At 42.6% G+C, this 23,576-nt stretch overlaps 1 protein-coding gene and 1 long non-coding RNA gene across 2 annotated transcripts in view; one reads left to right on the top strand and one right to left on the bottom strand.

The window, feature by feature from the left end:
• The window catches only part of LOC116216421, an 18,853-nt gene extending 14,450 nt beyond the window's left edge, over positions 1 to 4,403 (top strand). Inside the window, exon 4 of the long non-coding RNA XR_004159131.1 lies at positions 2,762 to 4,403. This is a non-coding gene — a long non-coding RNA (uncharacterized LOC116216421). The remainder of the gene's footprint in view (positions 1 to 2,761) is intronic.
• NEDD9 (neural precursor cell expressed, developmentally down-regulated 9) overlaps positions 1 to 15,695 on the bottom strand; it is an 89,889-nt gene extending 74,194 nt beyond the window's left edge. Inside the window, exon 1 of the mRNA XM_010708351.3 lies at positions 15,556 to 15,695. The gene's annotated coding sequence lies outside the window, so the exon portion shown is untranslated. The remainder of the gene's footprint in view (positions 1 to 15,555) is intronic.
• Positions 15,696 to 23,576: the final 7,881 nt, after the last annotated feature.

Below are 23,576 nucleotides of genomic sequence, written 5' to 3'. Positions count from 1 at the left end.
TAAAAAAAAAAAAATTGTTATGCTCAAAACTTAAATAATACAGTGTGGGGGAAAAGGGTTACGTTTTTCTCAGATTTCTTTATTTTTGATTTTTTTTTCTTCAGACTCATTCTTTTGAAACCTCAAATATTTCCCTTATATAGTATGCAGCCCTATTATTCCCTATATGTATCTAGCCCAGTTTATAATGGACTCAGTAGAAAAACTTTCTTTAACAACAGATAATCTTAAAAATGTTTTCCAAGGAGGGGAGGAAATCTGACCCAGTCAGCCCTCCCATGGAATTACTCAAAGCAGAGGCCTTTTCTGCGTGATATGAATTTCTGCCTTCTTGATGATCCTTTCCAGAAAGCATTCTTTAGAGAAATGGATGGTGCCTCTGAACAGAGGGATCTGGACACGTGAAGGCTGTGGGATGGCAGATGTGAAGGATAGAATGTGCATGTTAGTACGTTGGTGCATCTTTGAGATCTTGTGGTGGACATAAGACATTTCAAGCAGGCTGTAGTGCCAACATTCAGGGCCTTCCATTGGTCTAGGGTCACCAAGTGGGATTGAAATCCCCACCTGCCTGCTCTTTATCCCCAGCAATGCTAGGTGGTCTGAAGGCACCAGTGGGAGAGGAGTTTTTAGTAACGCTGATGAGATCCCAGCAGGGAGAATTTGTTGTTGGGACAGAAAAGTGGTTGAACTCCTCTGTGCTCCCACCTCCTGCAGGATTTCAAGAGCTCTCCTTTCTCTCTGCTTTGCTGCTTTATTCTCCTGCTTTCTTCCTTCACTGTTTTATCCTTCCCATTCTTATCACCACCCCCCAAATTCTGCTGCTTTTATTTTGAGTGCCAGCAGTCCCATAGCTTAGGGCTTACTGAGAACAGAGCCTGAGCAAATCTCTTCCTAAAAGCATGGGCTAGTTTTGTTTTGTTTTTGATTACTATTTGTTTATTCAGCACTGAAGCTCTTAAATTTCCAGCTTAAACTTTTGGAGGTGTATCAGAGACGTGCACATGATAGTAGGACTGCTGAGAGCATCTCAAAGGATTTGCTCTGGGAACACAGTGCAGGCTGAGCTGAAAGAAGCTTTCCATAGTGATGCTCTCATGCTTTCTCTAACCCTTCAGAGAGCGGTTCTCACCCTTTCTGTAATTGAAACAAGCTGACCAGAGAGGTGCCTTGCGGCAGGTTAGCATGCCTACTGCTATTTGAGGGATATGCTTTGCCTGACCATTTAGCCCTGTACAAGTTTTCTCTGCCCTGTTATTGCCCTTCCTGCTGGGAGGGAGCGAGTTCATCCAAGAGAAAGCACCAGGCGGGTTGTGGGAGAGGAAGCATGTTCCTGACAAGGAGGAAGAAGGCAGGGTGGAGACCGAGGCTTTGTGCAAAGACCTCTTGGAAGTCCCTTGATCATCCTCTTTAACAATCCCTAGTGCCTCCTGCATGATTCCAGGAAGTCCTTAACTCTTACCTAGTTTCCTAAGTATTGCCGTCATTAAGAAAATAGCACTTAAACCGAGTGCTAGCAGGTCTACAGAAACACTGAGCCTGTGCTGGCTTAACTCCAGCAGCCAAGGACCACCTCCTGAAGGCTGGCCATCCCCAGAGTAGCCCTGTAAGCTAAGCCCAGTGAGCAAATCTGTGTGGAATGGCTCTAGCGCTGCAAAGACTGCTTCATGTTTCTTTAAACTCAAAAGCTGGAGAATTCGGAGCCAGTACTAAATGTTTGTTCCACTTTCAAAGTTGAGCATCAGGGAGCTATTCCTTAAATAGTGAATGTCTGTTCTCTGAGTACAGATGTGCTTATAGCATAGCTCTTGCCAGCATTTTCCCTGCCTCATGCTTTCCGCAAACTTGCATATAGATTTTTAGCCATCCATTTTTACCCTTTAAAGATGGTGTGAGGAGTAGTGGTTATTCCTTCTCTGATACAGGTGGCAATAATGTTGTACAAACTGTTTTTGGCCTTAACTGGTAAAGCTTGCCACACAAGCTATCCTATTTCTTGTCAGAAGTGATAAATTGGACACAGTTTTGGAGCAGATGAAAAGTTAGACAAAATACATTAGTCAAAGACACTTCAGCATATCGGTTACTCTCCTGTGGTATGCGGGTAATAATTCAGTTCTTAAAACCTTCCATCTGGATTTGGGAGGTCACCTGAGTTCCCGTTGCAGGAATTTAGCACTGAGTCAGTGTGAGGTAGCGGTACTAACCTGCACGTGAGTTGATAGATGGCTTTGCATTGCTGTCTGTGTAACTAGAAACAGAAGCTGGCTCCAGACTGGAATTTGGGATCCTGGTCTCCACTAATCCATCTTCCTGGAACATTCACATCGTGCACTATCACTTCACACAGGCAGTCAGTCCCAACTTAACTCAGCTTTATCCCTTCTTTAAATAGTGTGAGCTGGGCAAATCCAAGGTATTACCTTGGGACAGCTCTCAGAGATGCAACAAGTACAAGCAGACATGTCCCAAAGGTCTGTTGTCCACTCCTTCCACCTTTGGTGGCTGTGTCTTCCCAGTTTAAGCAATGGACAAGTTGTCCTGGAGCTGCCTCATTTCAAGGAAATACAGGAAGATCTTGATGTAAGGAGTCAAGTCTTCCTACACCTCCTGCATCAGCTTCCTTCCCCAGCCAAAAGAAAGGCGAGAGTGAAAGTTTTCAGTGTTTTGACCAGGTTTTCTACTAGCAGTTTTTTTGTTTGTTTGCTTTCAGCAACTATGCTTTTGCTTCTGAGTAAAAATTTTATTTCTAACCCCACAGAGAGGACAATATGTCGAGGAAGTCAGAATGGCCAAGACAAAACTGCAGAAATTCCTACTGCTGATATCTCTACTTCGTGCCCATTTACCAAACCCTTATATCCATCATAGTTCAGACAGCATCAAGAAGTGGAAAATAATAAAGTCAGGCATCAAGATGTTGAAGCCAAAAGCAGCCAGCTGAGTCAAATAAAGAAGGATGGAAGGAGTGACTTAAATAGTCGAAGAGCATGAGGTAAGCTGATAAATTCTGGGGTAAAATGGAGGATAGGTGATATATAGGGGTTAAAAGAAGATAATAAAATTAATGATGATCAGTATAGTTTTTGAAAACTGTATCGTGTCAAAAATGAATGTGCTTTTTGTAAGTTGTCACCTGTAATGGTTTTGATATTTACTTAAATATACATTTCTATATGAATTTCTATAAAGCAAGTATTTTGTTCCAGATATTTGGCGTCACAACCAGGCAAGAAATAGAGAAGATGAATTCAAGACATTAATTCAATTGCAATCTGGCAGATAGTCAAAAATGCTAAAGCGATTGCAAAGGGGGAATCATTCAGAAAGGACACTTTTGACAGATGCACCAAAAGTCTCAGTCCTTGGCTCTGATCTGCTCAGTCCCTTGGTTTTTGGCTTGAGAACAAATACTGTATTTAATTAGGCAAAGATCGTGATGATACAACCAATGAAGTAATTTTAGGACAGCGTCAAGGACAAAACTGTTTTGTCTGGTAAGCTCATCTCATAGAAACAATGTGTATTTAAATTGCCAGTCAAGTTCAAGGTACTTTCAGGCCAAAATTGTGCTTTTAGTCATGCTATATAGACAATATTTTGCTAACCAGTGACTTAGGCAGGCCGGTTGTTATGATGGGTAATCAGCTAAACACACGCTCCCTTTGTGATACAGTACACCTGAAAGCAAATGCTACTGTCTTGCTGAGTAAAGGTCAAGGAGGTGGTATTTCCATGTGCACCACGTTAATGAGACCATTATTGAAATACCAAGTCTGCTTTTGGTGTTTACACATTTTAAAGGGATACTGACAGCCGGGCAGAGAACAGAGCATGAGCATAGGTTGAACCGTGCTGTCTAAAGAGAGGTGAAAAAGCTAAGTCTGTTTAGTTCGTGAAAGATGAGGTTTGATATTCTTCCACCAGTACCAAAAAGCAAAGAGGTATCTAATAATTAATTAATGGTTAGATGCTGAGGGTGGACAGATTCAGATTAGAAAATAGGCAACTAAAAATGTCTTTTGTTTTCAGAGTCAGCAGCCAATCACTTACTTTGGGATGTTGGGTTTGTCTGTCAGGTTAAGTCTATAAGCAGCAAGAATGGAATCTTTTTGAAAAAGATAGGATACTGGTAAGCAAATTTGTGTGAGGTGCATGTGTTACGATTAAATACCGTGGCTTAACAACTTCGAGTAAAGACAGTGAATGTCTGGAAACAATCCAAGTGTTACAGGCAGTAGCGCAGTTAAACTTGGTTTGATCTGAGCACTGCAGGTAGAGATGGCAGAGCAGGCAGCAAGAGTCATCTTTCAGCTTGCAAACCGAAGGTGAAGCTCCTTGGAGATGCTGCTGCTAATTAGAGCAAGCTGCCTGGTATACCATGTTTAGCTCAGTCCTCTTGCTAACTTGGAGCTTCAGGATCTAACAAACCCTGAAGCTCTTTCACTGTGGCTGTTGATCTGAAGACAGTCTTTCAAAATGATGGTGAAAGGATGAAGTTCTCAATACAAAGGGAATTAACAGTGTGTCTCTTGCATGGGTTTATGACTCTGAATACTGATGTCAATTTACAGTTGATTTTCAAATCTGGCATGTCATCAGAATATAAATCTAGTATAACGTAATAGCTGCCAAATTAAAATCAGAACAAAGCATGAGATGAAAATTCTGTCTAGGTAGACATTTTATAGGTGATAATATAGCAATAAGTGTATTACAATCATTGAAGAAAGACAGAAAGGGAAACTCTTGGTTCCCTTTCTGCGACTCTGTGGGAAAGAGAAGTTCTGATAAAGGCTGAGAAATAACCAAGATGCTGTACATGTATAGGGAGGTCTGGATCAGAACTTGGTCCACAGTGGGTTGTGAATCCTAGATTTGGGAGTGGCAGTTGGTCAACGACTGAGAGTACTGGCTTATATGCATGCAAAGCAAAAATCATCTTCAGTCTGAAGCTTTCTTCCTACTTGAATGTGTTAGCAGTTCAATCATTAGATGTCTGTCTGCATTGGGATGCAAGAGGTGGCATCTATATGTTAGGCAGCATTTACAGCCTGAAAATCTATTCCTTGCTGGCTTAGTGAAATATTCTGTGGGCTGGAAGAAGTGTGGTAGTAGGCATGCCTATATTTACAATATGTTTTAAATGAAGCAATTGCATTTTGAAGAATGTGCTGTGTGGTGGGGATAAAGTAGGAGTGAGAGTCAGGGGTCACTGACCTCTCTGATAGAGAGATAGAAGCTGAGAGGAGCAGAGGGTTGTTAATCAACATAGAAATAACTGACTTTTTCATAAATGGCCTGCCCCCACCACCACTGAGATCAGTGTGGGCAATTTATGAGGCCCGTCAGGCATATGAGAAGTATAACGATGTAATATCTATAAATATCTGTCCTGTATGTAAGTGACTTGTACCTGAGTAAACCCTCCTAAGGCATCATGGGCCAGAAATAAGTACCAGCAGCACTAATACACTCAAAAAAACCTCTCGGTCCCTTTTGAAGGGCCTTCCTATTACTTTCAACAAAAGCAACAGAGAACAAGCTTTTGTCTCACAGGTAGCATGTAATATATCTCATGTTAGTTGTGACTATTTGGAGGCTGGAAGAAGCTTGACTTTACATCTATTTTTTGCTCAGATAAATTTCCCAAATTGGATAAATTTTACTTGTAGAAGGACTTCTGAAGTCAGTATGATTGTGCCTATGTTAGGATCAAAATTTTTTGATGGGGTCATTTTTTTTTTGTCGTGTTTGTCTTCACAGCTGTGCTAGCCAAAGTGTAAAGAAGGTTTAAGGGCTGGAGTCGTGCATCTTTCTTTCATAGCACTTGCATTAACATTTAGAAGTTGTCTAAGAGGCATGGTTTCCTGGGGAAGTATTGGTGGTAGGTGGATGGTTGGACTTGATGACCTTGGAGATCTTTTCCAACCTCAGTGGTTCTACAATTGCCCATATGCTTGATCTGATTCATGGGACCTATTGATAAAAGCTTGTTTTGTCAAAATTGCTTGCTTGTCTTGGCATTCCCAACCACTGTATCAGCATCTCACAGAGGAAACTCCAGTGCTGACTTGTTTGGGTCAGCTGGGGAATTCAGCACTCTGCTTGCTCATACTCACACTCATAGGCCAACACTGACTCTTCATGTGATCAAGACAAGTGGCATGGCTCAGAGATGGAGGGATCAGCCACGATAAAACTAAGTAAAAGAAGTGGAAATGTGGACAGAAGGAGGTGAGATCTTTAAACAGCACCAAAATGAGTGCTGAATGGGGCAGTCACCAACAGCCAATAGGTTGGCATATTCACTGAGAGGATACAGGCAAGAGGTGGACATGCAGCATTTCTTCAGACCTACATACTCAAAAAACTGTCTGTTATTTCACTTTGCCTCATGAAAGCTAATGTTTCTCTCCAAGACCTGCTTGTCACTTAAATCTCTATACTACTACACCTCAATCACTGAGGCAGTGAGAGAGAAGTTGTTTTGCAAGAAATGCTTAGGGTGGATTGACACCAATTGTTTTGTTTGTGGAGGCAAAAAATGCTGAAGACTGAAGGAAATAACTGAAAGAAGAGGAAATGAAAGCTTATTCTAATTTCCAGTCTCAGCACACTACAGCCCAGGCTACACCCGTTTTCAGCGTGTGGGAACAATGCTGTCTGTCATCTGAAGTCTGTCACTCTTTTCTGTATGATGTTTCCCCAATGAGGGTGTGTGTGGGGGTCACCCAGATCCTCCCTGGCTCAGCCTGAGCTCAGGGACTGCACTGCAGCAGGGTCCTGGCCAGTGTGAGCTGGTAGCAGCTGAGAAGAGCAATCCCACCCTTCCTCCCACTTTGTCGGCATCGCCTGCTGGGAGCAGCCCACTGCTGTGCTGCTCTCTGTCCAGCCTCCCACATGGCTATTTTTAACATGGATCAGCCATCTCGATTCCCTTCATGTGGCCTCATGCTCTTGCCAGCAGAAACGGACTGTGAAGCTACAGAGCATCTTCAGTGAGAGCAGGCTCCTTGCTTGTCGCCCATCTCCATCTGCTCTGTGTGGTAGCATCCCCTGCATGGACAGTGTCCCGAGGTCAGTGCCTGGCACACATTTCTTTACCTGTGCTGGAAGCCTTTCCCACAGTAATGTAGAAGGCTTTTCCTATTTTTGTGGTGCATGAGTACAAGCTTATACTGCTCAGCACAGCATATGTAGGCCTGGGATCACTGACAAGCTATTCTATCCCACAGTACATGCATTACTTGTAATGTCTGCTAGTAGAGTCAGGTATTTTCCTTTTCATGAGAAAATCATGCTTTCCATTATGAAATTTCACTCAGTTTCTTCCTATAGCCCTCAAGCCTGTAGTACCCAAGACAAGAAAGAATTTCTGCTTGTAAATAATTAAGATTACGGAATTGTGGGAATAGAACTCTAAATGGGAAACTGCACCAGAAGTGCATTTCTGTGTGGAGGTTGAATACTTTATTCCTGAGTCTGATTGTGCTGACCACAACAGGCTCCAAGCATAATCCATCCCCCAGCTGAAGTTAGTAGGGATAGGATCCATCTCATCTCACTTGAAAGGTCAGCACTATACATGGCTGTATCCAGAGCAGTCAGACAGACTCCCTTTGTAGTCAGGAGAGTAAATGTGTTTTGGCACTCAGTCAGAACTATTTTAGATTTCTGTCTAAAGATGTGGACAGACGTGGTGGGCGGTCAATCAGTTGCCAATAATGAGTTCAGGTTTGGATATCTACATCCCAAGTCAGCTGATATGTGCCCTCAAACTTTCCACTTACTTCACCTGGCTCCAGACCAGATCTTGGTAGATCAGCATTTAGTCCTGACTGCTCACGTAATTGTGACAATGACCTTTTGAGTTCTTGCTTCATAACATCTTGAACTAAATGAATATGATGTTAGTGGAGATGCATAATTTACCAATTCTCTGCGTTCTTGCCAACTGTTTAGTGATGTCTGCCAGCTTTTCTGTGATTTTCATGACAAATTACAGATTACAGTACAAGATTCACAGAATAATTCAGGTAGGAAGGGACCTCTTGAGCTCATCCAGCTGCACCTAGCAAAATTCCTGCTCAAAGCAGGGATCAGAATAGGTCACTCAGGGCTTTGTCCAGTTGATTTTTAAAGTCTTCAAGGGTGAAAACTGCATGACCTGTTGCTGCTACTTGCTCCACTCACTGCTTGGCTGTGCATGTGGGGAAAATTACTTTCCTCACATCATGTCAGAACATCTTCTATTGCAGCACACAGCAGGCACTGCTGGCTCTTCCAGGGCTCCCAAGTCCCTTGCAGCAGTCAGTTGGTCCCCCACCTGTGCTGTTTGATTGGTATGATTTTGGCAAAAAGTATCGTAGGGACTGGGAGTTGTGGTGAGAGTTAGCAGTCATTCTTATTATTAGTTATCATTAAGCCATGTATTTAGAATAACGTCAGAGATCAAAAGTTCATTGGTATTTTCTGGGAATATTTTCCTAAAACAAAACGCTCACTGGCATTTAGTATTTAGTTGAATCCTGGAAAAAAAGAATAAGGAGTCTGATGTGGAAACTTTAATAGCTCAAATAAAAAGAACAGTTAATTATATTTTGGGAGATGCTGATCTTTTCTTTTTGGCATGAAAGCTGCGAAGTGCTGAGGTGCTCAGGCTTGTTGTGTGCAGGCTTTTCTTGTCTTTTTGGCACTCAGCAATGCAGCATATGAACAACCTGCTGCTGCTGTTGTGTTCAGCCTTGTGATTCTTTTGCAAAGCAGGAATGAATTGTACTCACTGTTTGAAAGGGAGAAGCTCTGGTGCAGAAACTCAGACACCTCTTGCCTAATTTTAGCTGCCAGAAAATCAAGCCTCCAGATCCAGGCTGGCAAACCACAATCCCTCCAGAAAGGGAGAAACAAGTTTATGAATTGATTCCTTCATTTAATCTCTTTCCTACCTATTTCAGAATAATTAGTCTTAATTACTAGTTTTTAATCAAGGCTTGAGGCTAAAATCTCAGCTCGGGTTAAGTTTGGATATTACCAGGTAAGTGGTTCTTCCTCCAACTAGCCACAGGGAACACAGAATCGTTCTAGGATTTTCTCCAAATTAAACAATCCTCCAGATCATCCCTTGTGTTTCCTGAAAAATACCTTGGAGACACTGGGTGCTGAGGGAGGTGGTGAGCAGACAGTTGTCCCTCTTTTCCATCAGTCTTGCTTTTGGCAGGTCATTTGCTCTCTGTTAATGTAGATTCATGGTTGCTGGGGAGTTGGGCTTGATATTTCCATTCCTATCACCTTGCATCTGTGAGTGGTCTTTGCAGTGGGGCAAAAACACTCCCACTGAAAAGGACACTGACCTATGACAATGGAGAAATATTGCTCTTTAGCTGATAGAGTGCTTGCAATTTCTTTCAGTAGAAACACTACTAAAATACTCCTTATTTCCTTCATCACTTCTTTGCTACTGATCTTGACTACTAATTTCAGTGATACATCTCTGCAGACTTCTAGGTGAAACCCAGCTGCAGGCAACTTTTGCTGGAGATTAGGGCTTTGGGTTTTTGCTTTATATGGCTCTCAAGAGACGAGCTGAGTTCTCACACTGGGAGTAAAAATCACCAGTGTGTGTGCAGTACAAAGCAAACTGATGGCATCCTGGGACACAAGCTATCAGTTTTATATCTAGCCTGTGGGGTTCCTGGCTGGGTTGCACTATTCATAGGTTTGACTAAGAGAGCACTTCAAACAAAGAAACTTCAATACAGAACAGAATCTTTGATCTCGTTTTCCTGCATATTGAAAAGCTCTCTTGCACAACCAGCTCACAGCAGCAAAAAGTGCTACAGGCTCCCATTCCAAGAGCCAGCCCCTGCCCCAGCTTTTCCTCAAAGGCGCCTCAGTGTTTTGGGTAGAAGAGTTGTGCGGTAACCTAAATGACAGCAAGTCTCAATTAAGATTTAGTTTGGAGGTTAAAACTATTCAATGATTTAGTCTCAGGGATTAAGGAAAACAAAACCTTACCGACGGCTGGATAAAATTCACATTCCTTTCAATTGTGATCATCCTACATCAAGGAAATGTTTGAAATGTTGGCAGTCTCCTACGATATGCCTGTGAAAGTTATTATATTGCTTTAAGTAATTTCAGAAAAAGGAATCAAAAGCTATAGCACAAATGTGTTGTATAAATCTTCATTGGGTTCGCTGCTGTTTTTATAAAAATAGTTTGATCGATGCTGGGTCCCAGTGGGTGACCTTTAAAGAGACCACATCAAATGGAGGGGCAGAGCTGTAGATCTCCACCTCCATGCTGGCTCTTCACAAGAGTGTCTCTAGACAGCTATGTCATCTCTAGCCATAAAATAAATTGAAGAATGTCTGTGTTGCTAAAGAGTAAAAAAGGAGCCCTTTCCTCCTCTCTGCTGGAGCAACCATGTCCCTAAGCTGCAAGGTGAGCTGCTCACCTGCATAGGGGAGCAAAGGAGAATGAAACCTCCCTCTTCCTCACTTCGAGCGAAAGGGTCCTGTGGCAGGAGTCATAGCTACATGGCACCTTTAGTTAGCTGTTTAATTAGTGTGAGAACAGTATTATTTGCTAGTTATATCTATCAACAGCAAACTCTTATACCTGGAGGAAGGGGAATGATTTTCAGAGGGATCTTCTTAAGCATAGAAACATTTAGGATATGTATATGGGATAGTACATCCCCAGAGATGCTTCTTATTCTGAGTATTTATGCTTAAAGGAGTAGTTCAGCATGATATTAATGATGAGAGTTTTTTTTGGTGAGACTGCCCATCCAATACTTGAACTAGGTAAGTTATGCATTGATTATTGTGGTGGAAAATCTGCTTAGGCATTTTCTTTCCTTTGTCTTCAATGTTTCTTGTTGTTGCAGCTTAGAAAATCTTGTTCTTGCCACTTTTAATCAGAAAGCTGAGCAGAAATAATCAGCACTGTAGTTACACAATGGTGACTCATTTTTAGAAATATATGCCAGGGAAATATGAGACAAAACAAAATTCTGCTGGGGTGTCCTGTGTTGAGTCACTCAGAGATCTGTTTTGGCAAATAAGAGTTCATCATCTGATGGCACTTGTGGAACAAGCCATTACTCAAAGGAAGATGAAGTGTTAATGAAAGTGGATTTGTTTACTTTTAGCTGTATTTTGGATTCATGTCTATGACAAAGAGCAGCCAAGGCTCTTTCTGTACTTGTCAATCCCATGCTGCTATGTGGTGGCCAGTTACTCAAATCAGATTGCTCAGAATGGTTTCATTGCAATTGTTTGCTGTCAAAAAATGTACATTTCCAATGAAGAGCTTTTCCCACTATTTTTCTCTGAGACTTTTATCCTAAGGCTATTAAAATGTCTGTGTGAGTTCAGGAAAGCTCTGTGATGAAGTTACAGAGCCTGAGTGGTGGAAGTACAGAGATGAGGATGCTTTGTGACCATGTCCTCCCCAAATTCTTGCACTGTCCGAGTATGTCTCAAGACATGACGTGTGAAACTGATGAAGAAATGATATGCTGATGCATCACAAGCAGTCAGGCCAGACAAGGCAGCCTCTTTCAACTTAAGAACCAGAGTAACTGAGGTCATTTTTTGCTATTTGGATGATTTTGTAAAATAAGATCCCTTTCCCCTTCTTTAATTCTCTTCATGATCACATGAAAATATACTCTCTTCAGCTATTTTAGTCCTTAATACTGCTTTTCATTATCTAGAAGAGCCCTTCAGTTCTTTTCTAGTAGCAAATGATAAGAGGAAAAAAACTACCACGGAGAAGGGGAAAAGAGCACAGACCAGCTCTGGTTTAAGCATCCATAAAAACCACAAAATCCTCCAGAGTTTTTACTGTCCTAACTGAGCACATAGATATTGCAGTCATTTCCATACAACAAGTGAGGTCTAGAAAGCAAGGTTAGGCTTTCTATGACAGGTAAGTAAAAGATAAAGCAGCAGGCACACACTTGTTGGAATGCCCAATTGGGCAGTGCCCCCCCCATACAGCTCAGGCACTGGACAGAAGGATCTCAATCAGTGGTCGGAGGGAATAAGGCAGATATTTATCTGATTTTTCCCCAGCAAAACTTACTAGCAGCTGGGTTTCATCTACGCATCTGCTGAGGTGTTGAAGGAGATGGTGTTGCAGCTGAGCTGTGAAGAGTGCGTCACTTGTGTCTTCCTTGTTATCCCAGGGTCTGTGCTCTATCTCAGGAGTCTTTCCAACAGAAATACTGGATGGATCAATTACAGAGCATGCTGTGCTTACAGCTTTCTTTCCGAACTGCTCTCAAGCGCCATGTAGAAACAATCACTGTGCTTTAATCAAAGGGATTGTGAACACAAATTGAAGATCTTTTTTTTTTTCTTTTTTTTTTTCCCCCCCATGTTGTACAATGCTCTGTCTATATCTCCTGGTAATCTGGTTACTTAGCCTTCTTTTTTTACTGCTGAGAGTGGAGAATTGTTGGCCTGGCCTTAGGTGGGTTGTCAGAGGATCTGAGAACAGCTTACCACCATGCTTCAAACCAAATAATGGCAAATGAAGTCCTTGTTATGCCCCTCACAGACAAAGAATAGTCTGCTTTTCAGTTTGTTCCCCAGATGCTGTTGGGAATGTTTTAAATATTTGGTATTCATGATATACTCTTTGGTTAATATTTGATTCATTCAAATAGTTTTCCACTGAGTAGCAAGAACAATAGTTTCCAGTTTCAATTCTTGAAAGTACAAATGTCATATTTCTTTGAAATGCTGATATTTACTTAAAAGATGCTGCTTCTGGTAAAATGCCTGCCATTAAGCTTGTATGTTAGTGAGCTCAGAAAGCAGTTTATTCTAAAAGAGCAAATAAAGGTGTAAGAAGGCTAGCAAAAATGATTTTGTTAAACAACAACATCTAAACACACACAAACAACAACAAAATGCTGTAACCTACAACCAAAGATATTTTGAGTAGATATGGAATATTAACTATTGTTATCAATTTGCCCACCATGGTTACTTGAGACAAGCTCTACCCAGGTGCAGATAAAACCCATAGGTTTGTATTTAGCAGAAGGTAGGCTTGATGTTTTAGTGCCTTGGGAGGTGTTAGGGCAGCCAGCAGATGCATTTTCAGCAATAGGCCCTTCAGGTTTGTGGTTCTCTGTGGAGTACCCCATAGATTGAACTGCATGGAGCTGTGGTAGGAAGAAAACCTGCTTCAGGGTTGATTAGAATGACTAATCAGCAGAAGGAGCTGGGACTGTTAGAAACGTGAAACACCTTCCCCAAATTACTTCACTCTTCCTCATCCCCTTTCCCTCTTGAAACACCAGATTCTCCCTTCCCTATTTACACTCCTCTCCCCTCTTGCTGCAGGCTTGAATTTTGAATGCTCCTGCTGCAAGCTGCTGTGTTTACTAACTTTCCAAGCTTGGTCCCAGCCCATTCATTCATCTCCAGTACCAGAAACAGGCAAGCCAACAGCACCTGGCTTGGAGGGAGTGTCAAAGCTGTTTCTAAGAGGCAGTGTGGCTTGTCTGATGAAGCACAAGCTGTTATTATCTGCTTTGCTTTGTTTTCCTTAGTAGCAGACCAAAAAAATCCATATTCCAGACATTTAGCTTCAGCACAACACTCCCTTGACCATCCTTGGTCAAGCTTTGGCTCCTGTTTTATATGACATTCTTAACAGCACATGTAGCTTTAATTGAACCCTGTGAAGCTATGTTCGTAGAATCATAGAATCATAGAATGGCCTGGGTTGAAAAGGACCACAATGATCATCCAGTTTCAACCCCCTGCTATTTGCAGGGTCACCAACCAGCAGACCAGGCTGCCCAGAGCCACATCCAGCCTGGCCTTGAATGCCTCCAGAAATGGGGCATCCACAGCCTCCTTGTGCAGCCTGTTCCAGTTCATCACCACCCTCTGGGTGAAAAAATGTTGCTTCAGAGGAAGCCTTGGCACCATGTAAGCTGAATTTTCTATCTTTCTGTTATTTTCTAGAGAGGAGTGGTTGATACAGACTTCAGCAACCTACAGTGAGGTTGCCGAGGGTTGCTTTTTGTGAAGCTTGACCACTGTGCAGGTGTTTCCATCCTTGTCTTTTCCTCCTGACAGGACAGTAAAAGGACAGTAAAAGGAATGGGCCCTTCTTTAGTAATTCATGGGGTGTTGCTTAGCTGAATTGCACTCTATGAGCATTTTATCCGAGTATAGCTTTTTTTACTGAGGCAATGATTCCTTGAAATAAGGTGAAAGCAAACAGAATGATTCATTTTCTGTTTACAATACACAGTGTCACCCAAAGCATATCCTATTGTCATATTCCATCACCCCAACTGGTGTTTCTCAGAGGCTGGCTGGGTGCTGGAGGAGGCCATGTCATACTTCCTGAGTGTTTGTCTGCAATCACAGATCAGCAGTGAACATCTGCAGAAAGTGAAAGAAAGAGCTGTGCACTGCTGACACAGTTTTGCAGTCGTTATTCAAATAATGCTCGCAGATGCTTTTTAGCCCATTTTTTTTCTGCTTCTTAAATCCCTGCAGCATTAGAGAACACCTTGCCCAACACCACAGACTAGCAAAGCAGTGATCATTTTCTCTCAGAGAGTGGTCAGGCACTGAAATGGCTGCCCAGGGAGGTGGTGGAGTCGCCATCCCAGTGGATGGCAGTGTTCAAGAGGCATCTGGATGAGGAGCTACAAGATATGGTGCTTGTGGTAGCAATGGTGATGGGAGGACGGTTGGACTAGATGATCTTGTAGGTCCTTTCCAACCTTGTGATTCTATCATTCTATGTTATGTCCCTCAGTCATTATGAATCATGTAAATTTAGCACGCACACACAAAAGCATGATTAAAATTCAACCACATGAAAATCTCTAGGCTAGAAAGCCTAGGATTGAACAGGAATGCTGAAACAGGCCTATGTTCACCAATCTCTTCTGTCTTTAAGACTCCATTTTAAAATTATCTTTGAGCTTTCTCACACGCTAAAGCTCTGTTTAGAGAACTGCCACTGTGCCTTGATGTATCCACAACTGCCTGAACCAAATGTATATTCAGCAGTAAAAAGGAAATGAGAAACTTCCTGTCTGATAAATACAATAGATGAGATAATTAAATGCTGATGATCTGTTTGGTTACATATAGCTTCCTTGGAGTAAAGATGGCCTTCTCCAGAACAGATTATAGCATTTCTCTCAGTACAGGGCAGGTGGATGGGCTTTGGCCACTCAAACAACTCTGCAAATAAATCCACTGCTGTCAGGCAGCTTCCTTGTTCACCTTTGGAAATGATTACAAGCGAAACAAGTCTTTGTATAGAACTTAGCAGTAGCAGAAGAGTGGGAAGAGGTAAATCAGTCAGAAGATATTCCTCCAGTGAAACAGCCTGTGGCAGTAAAATGGCAAATAATGCAGCCTTCACAGAGCTTGCATGAGCTAACAGGGTTGCTCAAAACCCACTGTGCTGTGCTCAGCTAAGCCCAGAGGGACCCAGCTGGGCTCGGGCCATGTGGTACTGCCTCTCAAAGCAAGGGGAGCAGCTGGGGTCGCTTACCTGGCCGGGGATGCTCCAAAATCTCTCTGCAGACCCTTCCCACCTCGTTCCTTGAGTTGGTAGCCTGAGAAGGCTGTGTCCTCCCAGTGGTTTGTTGGGCAAGAGTTGGTTGTAAGAGTATGCTTGTACTCGGTCTCCCCTCTTTCTTGTAAAAGAGAGAAACCGCAAATGTTTTTCTTCCGGTTTTAGTCATTTCCTTTCAGCTTGGCAAATCTTGTTTTTTGACAAGATCTCACAGATATTCAGGCTGAGTGCGCCTTGAATAAGGCAGCTCGTGTGTAGAGTTCTGCGGTCTCCTTTAGATACCGCCTTTGGTGTAGCTACCCCATAAAATCATTTCCATATGATTTTTTCATTTGGCAGTCCTAATTCCTGAGAACGTTGCTTCAGTACTACAAATTTTGAATTGTATACTTCTGCAAAGTCAAACTGTGGGCTTTAGCAGAGGGATGGCTACAGGCTGCCTTGCTTTGTGCAGCACCAATCTGGGCAATAGTCAAAGGCTACAAAATGTCCTGAAGCACCAAAGTACACTCCTTTCCATTCTTGCAAATGAGTAAGAAGCCGCCAAGAAGATGAATTACTTTTAAAAAGTGAAGAGGTATCGGGATTGCTGACGACCAAGGTTTCTTTCTCATGCAGGGAGGGATGGAGGCTTCTTGTGCACCTCATCATCATGGAGATGGGACAGGACACCATCTAAATCAACAGAGTGGGAAAGTGGAGTTAGATGTCTTCGATGACAAAATTCCTATAAATCACAAAGCAAAGAATATTCAGTGGAGATGAGAGCAAGAGAAGATGAGGGTAGGTTCACACCTTCTCATACCTCTTGTGAAGCCCCTTCTTCAGTCCCCAGCCCAACAAAGGTAATGCAGGCTCTTCAGGAGCTGTTTGCAGAGTCTGAAGGGAACAAAATATCAAGAAGAGGCCATACATCCATGCTGCCTTTCTTCAAGCAGGGAAAAAGTTAATAATTCAGGAGAATGATGCTAATATCCATCACTGGAACAGTACAGAAAATATTAGATTGGATATAAGGAAGAAGTTTTTTCCAAGAGTAGTGAAGCACTGGAACAGGTTGTCCAGAGAGGTGGTGGATACCCCCTCCCTGGAGACATTCAAGGCCAGCTGGATGGGGCTCTGAGCTACCTGTAGGTGTAGGTGTCCCTGACTGTATGAAACCTGTGATTCTATGATTTTATGAATATTGAGTAATTGAGCGCTCTGTGTTGAAATTTTAATCAGTACTGAAATGTCTCTAAGTTTACTGCACTGTGTGATGGAGCATGGATGAAGGGGTGTGAAGGAGGTGTGAAAAGGCAAGATCCAGAGGGCTCTTGCCGCTGAGTGGAAAAACTGAGCCAGACCTCCAACATCAAAAGAAGTGGACAGAGGGGAGTGGGAAGCAGCAGGTCTGATGGGCCATCAGCAGGAAACTGGAGATAGCAAGGGGAAAAGGAGTGGGAGACAGAGAGGTTCATTTATTGCACTTCACTTTTTCAGTCTCAGTGCATGTGTCTTCAGAGTGGGATACTCACTAAAGTGCTTCCTGATGGAAGGGTAAATTTATTAATTTAAGAGAACCCCCTCAGTCTGTTCCCCAGCTTTGTTCTCCTCTGAAAGGGATAAGCAGCCGCAGCTGGTTTATCACCTTACAAAGCTGTTTATGTTTTTGCCTTTATTTAAACTGCCTGTTTGCTAGCGCTAGCCATTTCCATCCGTGACATGTTTTTAACATCATCAAATATTCCTAATCTCCAGACTAATCAGCTGCTCCCTTAGGTAAACATGACTGTTAAGTTGCTTGTGGAACATTTTGCTGAAGACTGGTGTTTGCATCAGAGATAGGAGGAACCAGATCTCCAGCTGGTCATGCCAATATCTTTTTTGAAGTCGCATTTCCCTTGTGCTTCATAGGCCAACTTGGCTGCAACTCCTAGTCCTATCAAAGATAATTTATTTTGAAGATGGCAAAATCAAGATTTCAATTTCAGACACAAAGAAATGGTTTGGGCACCCTATTTCCCCCTTGAACAAATCTTCTGCTGCACCATGTTGTCTCCAGTTGCCTGCCTTGCCCCTGGTCCTGACACTGTCCTCTCTGTTGGTGCAGCAGGCTGGCACCGTGGCTGCTCCTGTACATGGCTGTGTGTACCAGAGTGACTTGCATCAGCTTCATCTTGCATGCATTCATGAGCTTCTCTGTGTTAACCTCTGTTGCCTTGGAAGGACTGCTGATTTTTCCTTGTTTTGATGAGCATGCCGTTTGGATTGTCCTCAAGGTCTCGTTATGGGTTTTTAAGCCCTTTGCAGTAATTTCAAATAGGAAATATTGTCTGGGATGTGGTAATTGCTCCTAGAGAGATACTAAATATTATAGTAAATCCAAGGAAACATATCTAAAGACCCTCCTCCATGTGGAAATGAAAGGTTATCTTTAGATAAGAGAGAAGAACCATATGCTTTTGCCACTGTGTTTTGAGCGTATCATTTTCCTATTCAGTACTGGCCCAATGGATCATTCTTCCAATGAGTGGCTTGTACCCCTGTTGCAGTTGTCTGTAATCATTTTCACCAAGTCTAGTAGCTCTGTTTTTCTGAAGATACTTATTCCCCGAAATTCTCTTCCTCTATTGAAAGATTTCCAACTGCAGAGATACTGAAAACAGCTACAAGCTGTCTGCCTTGGGTCTCATTTGCCCTTCTCCATCTCTCACACCAGGTTAATTTCTCTGCTGAGAAAGAAGCTATCCTGATGCATCTGCAGCCATTAGAACATTTCATCCAGCTTTGGCTGAGCTCAAGCTGAAATTAGGAGAAATGTTCTTCTCACTGGGCTGTTGGGTGAAGCTACAAAAACCACTCAAAGCTGCTCTCCCAGCATACAATCATAGAATCACAGAATGGTTTGAGTTGGAAGGAACCCTTAGAGATTATCTAGTCCAATATCCCTGCAATAAACAGGGACACCTACAGCACATCAGATTGCTCTGAGCTTTGTCCAGCCTGACCTTGAATGTCTCCAGGGATGGGGCATTCACCACCTCTCTGGGCAACCTATGCCAGTGCCTCACCACCTTCACTGTAAACAAACTTGTTCCTTATATCCAATCTAAGTCTCCCCACTTTTAGTTTGAAACCATTTCCCCTTGTTTTATCACAGAAGACCCCACTCAAGACTGTGTCTCCCTCTTTCTTCCAGCCCCCCTTTAGATACTGAAAGGCTATTCTCCAGTCTCCCAAGAACCTTCTCTTCTCCAGGCTGAACAGCCCCAGCATTAGGGGTTTTGCTGGAAGAATTGTGGGCCAGAAGGAGCCTTTTACAGTAAATCCGGTCCCACGCCTGGTTTGACATCCCAGTCTGAAAATGGGTACATTTTAAGGAGTTTTGTGTTCTGCCAGAAAGGCTGCAGTACAAAGCGCTCGGTATGTTTTTCTGGCAGTGGGACAGACCAGCCCAGACGGCCTCTGGTTTGGATGAGGACTAAAGTGAGAGAAAAGACAACAATGGCTTCTGGGTTGTTGTTTTTTCTTTGCTAAATTGAAAATACGTGTCCAAGGGACACGCTGTATGCACAGCCGTGGAGAATGACACACTGCCTGGTTACAGCAGTGTACAGAGTCCTTGTTGCCATACCCCAGTGCACAAGGCTGTGCTGGGCAGGGAGAGAGGCCAGGACCAGGGGAGGGGAGGGACCAGCCTGTAGCTGGCCTGATGGAGTCATTTTGAGGTTCTGGTTCACCTCCTGGCTTTGAGATGCCAGGTATCAAAAGAAATAATAGGAAGAAGTCACTGTAAAATGGGAAAAACACGATCGGATCCACGATTTATATCAGCTGCACTTTAAATCTCCTTTTGTCTGCTTTGTAACTGAGAGCTTTGGAGGCAGGCTTTCTCTCAGGGCAGATAGATTACTGCATTAAGATGTTCTTTGGATATTTTGTTTATCTGTGCTAAGGTTGAATTGCTCAACATGCACTTAAGTCAATAACAAGAAAACCCAAGGTCTATCTTTAACCACTCCAAATTGTTTTCCCTTAAAATAACAGAATGCATAATTGCTATGGCTTGAGCAATTGTTTACAGCAGTGTGTTTTGGTATTTTTGGTGTAGGGGAAAGAGGGCAGAATGGCAGGGGGAAGTGGGAGCAAGGCACTTGTCCTTTCCCATGGGAGTGACATTGTTCTGAGGGGAAAGGGCTGAGTGGGGCTGGGGGGCTGCAAGTGTCAGATGCTGATGTGCAGGCTCCTGCTTCCCAGGAAAATACATTTAAACTGGGATAGGTGCTGAGATGGGTAATTAGGTTCACGAAGTGATTAGGGTTTTTTTTTTTTTAGGGAGAAGTATTACACAAGCTTGCTTGTTTATTTAGCTTTGCAAAAAAAATCTTCAAGGGAATACGACTGTCCATAGATACTTCAGCAAATATACAGCAGTAGAAGAAGAGAGCTGTTTATGCTGAGAGAACACACTGACCTGAGAAAAATGGATATTGAGTGATTCTGAGAGTGCTGGGAGGAGACTTCTACAAGTGGGAGAGCAAGAAGGGAGCATTTCATTCCAGAAGAAAGCAGTGAAGATGGTGAAGGGACAAGAAAACAAAAGTTATGTGGAGTGATGGAGGAACTGGGGTTGTTTAGTCTGCAGAAGAGGAAACTGAAGGGAGACCTCATCACCCTCTACAGCTACCTGAAAGGAGATGGCAGGGAGGTGTGTGTTGGTCTCTTTTCTCAAGTGACAAGTGATAGGATATGAGGAAATTTGCAACTCCCAAGTTGCACCAGAGGAGGCTTTGACTGGTTATTGGGAAGAATTTCTTCACAGAAAGGATGATCAAGAGTTTAAATGAGCTGCCCAGGGAAGTGAGGGAGTTCCCATCCCTGGAGGTAATTGAGAAACGTGGACGTGGCACCAAGGGATATTGTTTAGTGATGGTACTTGGTGGTGTTGCATGATGGTTGGACCTGATGATCTTAAGGGTTTTTTTCCAACATGAATTATTCTATACTTGTATTATTAGTGCAACAAGAACAATCCCAGTTTGAAGGTGCAGGTTGAGAGACACAGTATGAACTATGAGAGGGACATCATTTTCAATCTTGCTGCAGTGGTTACAGCAGGGTTTGCAATATCTAATGACAAGAAGAGAAGCTTTTTAGTTGATGGACAGTTTAACATGGGGAGTATTTAAGATCACCCCAGATATTTCTAATGCCTCGTGCTTGCAAAGTTTTGTGAACAGTACAGTGATGCTGTTTTGACTTTGTTTTGCTTTGGGTTTATGTAGACCATAGTAAAATTCTGCAACAGGATTGAGAAGAGTAGCTGTGAAGAAACAGAATTTTTGTGAAGGACTGGAGCATGAGTGAGGGCACTTTCAGCAGTGCTGTGCATTGCGTGCTTTGCTTGTCCTCGCTGTTTATTACCCTGTTGTTTAAAATTAATGAGGGTTGTATGTATCTTGTAAATGAACATATAGGATCATTTCCAAAGTTTCCATCCATTTATTTCTCTCCTAAGAAGAAGCTAATGAGATCTGCAGAAATTGTTCATCGTAAATAAACTCCTTGACAAATATTTGAATGTCTTTGTTTAATAAGCCAGTTGTAAATATTTTTACCATAGCTCAATTGTTACCAGAAATAAGTCAGTCCTGGAATTTACTCCCTAATATGTCAGATCTTCCTGGAATAACTGCATTCCAGAGGTCACATTCTGTGAATTTCTTTCCTCACTTAAATCACTCGCCAGTCTGAAGGGTCCTATATGCCTGCTGTTGTGAAACCCAGTAGCCATCTGCATTTAATCACTTCCAGGGAAAATAGCTATGTGTAGTGCTTCTGGATCTGTGCTTTGCCTTTGAGAGCAAGCATCATCATTATTCACATTTTATGTGCACATGAAGGATGGCCTTACCTTCCGTTCCCAAAAAAGCACAGTGAGGTACTGCTGTGATCATAATGATCATTCTTCAGCGTGAAGTGGTAACGTTACGCTTTAATATTATTGCTATGGTACTATTTTGATACGAAGAAAGGAGAAATGTGCACTTGGGCTTCAGTGAGAACAGAATGCTGTGGTTTCATGCATCGTATTGTTTTCTGTAATTTAAGAACTTCCAGTCTGGCTAAAAGTTAGAAATTGGCCGAGAGTCTGGAAAGGGCACAGAGAGGAAAAGGAGAAGTAATTCCTTAAACCAGACACGTCCAACCCACGGCCCGCACTCGGCCTGGCCCAGCTGGCAACATGGCCGCTCCTGGCCCTGTGATGTAAAGGCAGTGGCTCTTCTCAGGGGAGCGGCCCCAGACAAGCACCCATCATTCACAGCAACCCAACCATCGAGCCAGCCTCACGTGTTAGTTTCACAAAAACAAACTCAAATATCCCACTCGTTGTATGGTTTTGTTTCTCTCCTTTTTGATGTTTTAAGAAAAATATGCTGGCTATGCTGAGAGATGTGTTTTATGGCTGAGAATTGTCTCTATCAAATGGTGTTATTGTGCTCTTTGTATTGGTTGTAGCTATGCTAGAAATAAATAGTAGGCATTACTTTTGGAGCAACTTTGTGTATGAGGCCCTAGACAATTCCTTTTTACTCACTGTGGCCAAAAGTTTGGACACCTATGCCTTAAACCAAACTGAAATTGTCACTGTCCTTGGGGCAGGACCCAGTTGGTTGGGAGAAGGATGAGGGAGGGAAAAGGGACAGATGAAGCATGCAGGTGGTGGGATGTTGTTCAGAAGACATCACCTGAATCTACGAGAACCATTTCACCTTATGTCTTCAGCATGAAAGATATTCAAGTTGCTAAAATGGGACAGAACTAAAGGCCAAACTCCCTTTTTCTTGTTTATGCCACCTCATTTTCCATTAGGCAAGTAAATAGACTCGTTTCGGGATCAGAGGAAAGCAATCATCTTAATTTTCTTCTAGGTGAAAATAAACCCCCAAAAATTCCACAATCATGTATCTTCCTTCTTCTTCAAAGTGTAATTTATCATGAATGTGCAAACAGAAAAAAATGCTCATTCTGAACAGCCTAATAACTTCTTTTTTTCCAAGCTAACAGTGAGACAGTGATCCTGGTCATTTGATGAGAAAATAGGAAAGTGGAGAGTCCCTCTAGAACAGACCCCACTTCTTCTCTTTTTAGTATTTTGCATGGAAAGATGCCGAATTTGGCAACCTTTCAAAGCTTGCAGTCTTTTGGCTGAACTATTTTGAGTCTGGGAGCATTTGGTTATTCTTTGCCCAAATGTCAGCACTTTGCTCTCTATTAGACGTGTGCAACGAATGATTTCACTTAACCAAAGCCCTGGTTTTCCACAGGAAACCGTTTGCAGTGGAAGAAGGCTTGGCTTTACCTCGAACAGCACCGTGGCAGAGCCAGGTGCCTGCAGCAGCCTCAGAGAATGCATTTTCACACAAGCTTCTCAGCAGTGCTGCTGACAGCAAGCAGAGCAGCCACTAAGACCCACAGAGAGGGCAGGGAGAACTTTTACTTAAGGAACTAGAAAATGCTGCCTGTGAGGTTATTTTGTTATTCAACAACTTACCTTGTGAGGAGGGAGTACAATGTTCTCCAGATGAGAGAAGAGGATTTTCTGTGTTTTGGACTGATTCAGAGAGGCCCCTCACAAAATACTTCAGAACAATCTAAAAATAGCCTGCTCCACTAATACCAAGGAAACACTTCTTTTTGCCAAGAAACTGCAATCCTATTTTTCATGCCCACTGATTTTGGAAGGCAGATTTACAAGTCCCTTTGTGTTGGGCCCCTTTCTGAGTAAAGAGCATTAGGTAGATCAAGGTTGCTTTGTGCTTTGTTTGAAGAGCTATCAAACAGCAGCAGTATCAGATAATGTGGATTATAATGCTACAGCTCTCTACAATTTTTATGCATTTTAATTACTGGTACAAAATGTATTTCGCAAGATATCTGAGGCTCAGAAACAGGCACTAATTAAACAGAGTGTGCTGATATCTCTGTTTTCCTGAACTGCATCAACAACAAAA

The sequence above is a fragment of the Meleagris gallopavo genome, chromosome 3 (genome assembly GCF_000146605.3).
Source record: "Meleagris gallopavo isolate NT-WF06-2002-E0010 breed Aviagen turkey brand Nicholas breeding stock chromosome 3, Turkey_5.1, whole genome shotgun sequence".
Taxonomy (NCBI): domain Eukaryota; kingdom Metazoa; phylum Chordata; class Aves; order Galliformes; family Phasianidae; genus Meleagris; species Meleagris gallopavo.
This window is presented reverse-complemented; position numbering and strand designations above follow the sequence as displayed.